Below are 6,000 nucleotides of genomic sequence, written 5' to 3'. Positions count from 1 at the left end.
TCCACATGTTTGGCATCTCTGTAGCCATGACAGCCTACCTAGCTTGCAGGTGCATGTCTCCAGAAGCATGATTTGGGCACTACCACATATGGGCACCACAATGGCAGTTTGTAATTTTCACTCAGCAGCATCGATTGCTGCTTGTTTCTTAAAAACACCCTTGGAGTCAAAATCATCACTACACCTGTAGATAAATCCCCAAAGGGGTATAATTTATCAAATGGGGTCGCTTGAGGGGGGATTTTGCTGCTCTTCTAGCACTTAGGGGCTCTACTGTATATATAGAGTCTACAAACTATTCTAGCAAAATCTGTGCCTCCCGAGTCTCGCTGTATGGCTAAGCAATACTGCACAGCCACATATGGGGTATTTCTACATTCATTAATAATTGTGGGGCAAATTTTGATGCCGTTTTTCCCTGTGTAAAATCTGAGGCTAAAACAAAATTTTGGTGGTAAAAATGTAATTATTTTTCCTTCACTGCCCAATGATATAATACCGTATATACTCGACTATAAGCCGAACCCCCCAAAAAAGTAAAATTAATTGAGACATCAGTAGGTTAAATGTTTTTGAATATCTATATTGAATCAGGTGCCCCATATAATGCTCCATACAGTTCATGATGGCCCCATAAGATGCTCCATACAAAATACACCCCATAAAATGCTGCACAAAGGTTAATAATGGCCCCATAAGATGCTCCCTAGAATAATATGCCCCATATGCTGCTCCATAAAGGTTATGGCCCCATAAGATGCCCCATAGAATAGGTCCCATATGCTCCCCTCATAAGATGCTCCATAGATTATGCCCCCATATGCAGCCCCCATAAGATGCTCCATAGATTATTCGCCCATATGCTGGCCCATAAGATGCTCCATAGATTATGCCCCGATATGCTGCCCCCATAAGATGCTCCATAGATTATACCCCTATATGCTGTCCCCATAAGATGCTCCATAGATTATGCCCCCATGTGCTGCCCCCATAAGATTCTTCATACATTATGCCCCCATGTGCTGCCACATTTAAAAATAAAAAAAATTACATACTCACCTCTCCGTCACTGGGGCCAGGTGCTGCTGCTTGCTGCTGTCTGGCACGTCATCTGTCAGTGACGTTCAGACTGCAGGGGGCGCGGCGCACACTAACACATCACCGCGCCCTCTGCTGTCTGAACGTCACTGACAGATGACTGCCAGACAGCAGCAAGCAGCGATGGACCCGGACAGGTGAGTATTGCTATACTTACCGGTCCTGGCACAGTCTCTGCAGCCCCCAGCTTCTCTGCGATCTCTCTGCTTTCAGCGGTCACGTGGTACCGCTCATTACACCTCATGAATATGCGCATATTCATGAGTGTAATGAGCGGTACCATGTGACCACTGAAGGAAGGGAGATCGCAGTGAAGCTGGGGGGCTGCAGAGACCATGCCAGGACCGGTAAGTATAACCTGACAAACTCGCCCCCCCCTCCGTCCCCCTGGTGTATGACTCGAGTATAAGCCGAGAGGGGGACTTTCAGCCCAAAAAATGGGCTGAAAATCTTGGCTTATATTCGAGTATATACGGTATTTTGTAACACACCTGTGGTGTCAATATGATTAGTGGACCCGAAGATGAATTCGTTGAGAGGCATAGTTTGTAAAATATTGTCACTTATGGAGAGTTCTGCTATTCTGGCACTTCAGGGGCTTAATCAATGTGACATGGCACCCTCAAACCAGTCCAGCAAAATCTCAACTCCAATATGGCGCTTCTTCCCATCTGAGCTTTGCATTGTGCCTCAAAAGTAGTTTTCGTACACGTATGGGGTATTGGTGTACTCAGGAGAAATTGCAAAATATATTTTGAGATGCATTTATTCCTGTATCTATACAAGAATGTATATTTGTCAAATTGTGGTTATGTATCAATTATTCGGAGTCTGGTACAGTTTTTTTCCCTTTTACCACGTACAGTGCATATAAAAAGTTTACACACCCCTATTATTTCAAAAATCATACCAAGAAGATTAATTTCATAACATTTCCGCTTTTAATATCACCTATAATCTATACTAATCCATTGAGAAACACACAGAAATATTTTTAAGTAGAAAAAGAATAATAAAGATCTAAAATATTGTGGTTGCATAAATAAGCACAGCCTTAAACTAATACTTTGTTGAAGTACACATTGAAGTTATAATAGCAGTCAGTCTTTTTGGTTAGGACTCGAGTTTATCAGCATGACATATCTAGAATTGCCAATCTTTGCCTAGTCTTCTTTAAAGTTGTTGTCCAAATCTGTCAGATTACAATGGCATCTCCTGTGTACAGTGATCTCTTCAGGTCACCCATGTCAAATTTTCAGTAGAATTCAGGTCTAGACTCTGGCTGGGCCATTCCAAAAGTTTTATCTTCCTCAGTGAAAAGCCATTATTTTGATTTGCATGGTACAATATGCGTTAATTTGATTGGCATGTTTTTGCAACGAAGCAGAGCTGAGAAAGCTGCCCCCGCCCACACCAGGCTCTGTATATACAATGTCTATAGACTCTGAGCTGCTCATCACAGGAGGGGGTGGAGTCTGATCAGGAGGTAAGTGTTGCAATGATAACTTCCTTGTACTAAAACAATAATTGCAAGCAACCAAAACCACAAGATAAGAGAAGCATTGCTGAAATCTGTATTTTAACCCCTACAGCATGCTATCTTCAGATTACATACCAAAAACCTGACAGATTCCCATTAACATTATCTAGATTATTCATTTCCACGCTGCTGAATATTCTTGAATTGGTTTTTATATTACTATTTAGCTTTTTTCTGTCTTTCACATTCATGCCGCTCAGAATGCGGTTCAGTTTTGGGTCTGCTATTATTCAACTTATTTTTTACTGATCTAGAAGACAGGATTAACCACTTGTGTCACAGCCAATTTTGGCCTTTATGGTAAACTATTTTTTCCCCACTTTATTATTGTCATGTTCCGGGGAACATAACTTTTTATTATACTTTTGTCTACGTAGTCATTTGATGCCTTTTTTTATTTTTTCAGGATCAGCTGTATTTGTCAGTGGAATCATTTTCAGGTACATAAAACTTAACCAAAAGGTTTACTCTATTCACTGTGCTGCACAAAAGTATTGGATTTATTCTGTAGGTCAGTATCACAACAGTAATGTCAACTTCATATACTTTTGTATTATTATCTTGTGATATAAATACACACTAAAATATCACTTGTTTTAATGTTGTTAAATTCTCAGAGTTTTACAAATTTTCTTCAGAGGAGCTGCGTCAGGCCAATGCTGTGGTATTTCTGTATATAGCATAAGTGATTAGACGATCGCAGGTCAAGGTCCCCTAAAGTTAGTGAAAAGTAAAAAAAAAAACTTTATAAAAATATGAAAAAAAATTTAAAAGTTCAAATCACCCCCTTTTCCCCAATTGTAAACAAAGATAAAAAATATATGTGGCATTCGGAAAAGTCCAACGTATCAAAATATAAAAGTAATTACAGGGAACCTGTCGGGTCCCCCATGCCCTCTATCCCAGCAGCATTCACCTGTGTATGAATGACCTCCCTAACTAACATAATTCAGTTAAATAAATGCTTTAAAAAAGCAATTATATTGTTGTCCCTGTTTCCTATGCTAATGAGGGCTTTGACTAGTTGATGGGGTCAGACTTTTCATCCCTCTTTCCATGTCATGTCCCTGTGGGCGTGATAAAATAATTTGCACAAGCCGGCCTTATCACCAGCTCATGCAAATCTAGAGTCTTTTTCTTATAGTGCGAGCGTTGACTCTTCCTTCCAAGAGGGACTAATACAGCACAGTACAAAAAGAGGACTTGAAAATCCTCCAATAATGGAAAACAGCAAGAGAACAACAAGGTTTACCCGTACAGGCCTCCAAATAAATGCACTATCAGGATGCAGTGGACCCATATAATAAAGATGGCAACACAGGTGCAAAAATACCAATCAAGCAACTGCTCGCAGCCTACCAATACATGGAGGGGGCGGTCGCCTGGTATGTTGATGCACAAAACAACTTGTATGCGGCGCTGTTCATGGGTCCACTGCATCCTGATAGTGCATTTGTTTGGAGGCCTGTACGGGTAAACCTTGTTGTTCTCTTGCTGTTTTCCATTATTGGAGGATTTTCAAGTCCTCTTATTGTACTGTACTGTATTAGTATTTAGTGTTAGGTACCCGTAAACGTGGAGATCTTTGACGTAGGTTACGGGCTCACGTATTTTGGCCAAAATATCAGCTAATACTCCACATTTTTTTTAAATGTGTTTTTTGCACGTTTTATTCAGGGTGCAGCTGGGCCCATTTGGTCTTGTAGACTGCGGTGTCTGTTCACACGGCATGCATTTTGTTAGCGCTGGGCAGCCCGCCTGAGCTAATAGAAGGGTGTTGGTACTAGGCTGGCCTGGATGCTGTGCATGGCCTTAGTGTGAACAGCGCCGCATACAAGTTGTTTTGTGCATCAACATACCAGGCAACTGCCCCCTCCATGTATTGGTAGGCTGCGAGCAGTTGCTTGATTGGTATTTTTGCACCTGTGTTGCCATCTTTATTATATGGGTCCACTGCATCCTGATTGGAGGCCTGTACGGGTAAACCTTGTTGTTCTCTTGCTGTCTTCCAAGAGGGACCTCAGGGCCAGGTCTATCAGGGTGTGCCGCATGAAAGGATCAGAATAGCCTGACTACATGGACAACAGATGCTAGATTCCACATTATCTCTTCAGGACCTCAACCCTTCTAGTGTACCAGATGCTGAACCCTTCTAGTGTACCAGATGCTGAAGAGACCGACTAACCATGCGAGAATCCATATCTTGGCTGTCTGAAACGTCAAATTCTCATCAACAATGACCGGACATGGAGGTGGTTGCAATGGTTCAAAGGACGCAAAGTATTTTTGGAGCAGAGACCAGTGAAACACATTATAATCCTAAAAGTAGGTGGCAAGACGGAATACTGCAGGATTGACAACAGACACAATATTATAAGGACTGATGAACCTGGGACACAGTTTCCAGGAAGGGACCTTTAACTTAAAGTCCCTCGAGGACAACCACACCAAATGTCTTCGATCAATCACACTCTTATAGTTGAACCCCATCTCTCTGAGGAATGATTCCTATTAGTAGAGCTGAACTCAGGATGAAACCGGCAGGCCTTGAAGAACGAGGACTTACCAGTAGACTAATGAGAACCGGTAGACTCATGTTCACCGCGAATTCAGCTAGAGGTAAGTAAATTACCAAATCCTCCTGATTATCAGACCCAAATACCTAAGATAAGTCTCAAGATTCTGAGTAACATTTTAAGTTTGGCCATTAGACTGTGGGACAAAAGCTTAAAAAATGACAGATGGATCCCCAAAATTTGAAAATAAATTGCAATCCCCAGTCAGAAACAATATCTGTAGGAATTCCATGTAATTTCTCAATTTCTTTGATGAAAATTTGCTCCAAGTCTTGGCGTTGGGTAAGGGGGATAGCACAATGAGACATCTTGCTGAACCTGTCCATTACCACCAAAATAAGTGTACTATCTGCAGATACGGGTAAATCAGTAATGAAATCTACTGACAAATAATCCAAGGTCTACTGGGAATTGCCAATGGTTGGAGAGATCCCGATAGATGAGTCCTTTTGTTTGCCCTTGTTCACAAACTGAGGTCAACTGTGACACATGGTAAGGTTTTTAATATTAGACCATCACAATCAGGTCACATTGTTGACGATGGGATGGCTTTTATGCTAGTTTTCATCAAAAACAGTATTACTGGGAACCCTGTGGTGTGTATATGCACTCTTGCTTTTTACTTATTTAGTTACAGCAGGGTTTATGGTTATTTTGCTTCTTGTAGGTTTTGGGAGTTAAAGAAGGTCTGAAATAATTCTTTCCAGACTTTCAGCAATATAGTCTTTTATTTTCTGCCTCTCTAGACCAGACATATTGTATAATCTGCTCTCTGTAAGCTTGGCC

This window comes from Dendrobates tinctorius, unplaced genomic scaffold (genome assembly GCF_039654945.1).
Source record: "Dendrobates tinctorius isolate UK_male_01 unplaced genomic scaffold, ASM3965494v1 ptg000022l, whole genome shotgun sequence".
NCBI lineage: Eukaryota > Metazoa > Chordata > Amphibia > Anura > Dendrobatidae > Dendrobates > Dendrobates tinctorius.
Note: the sequence above shows the minus strand (reverse complement) of the source record.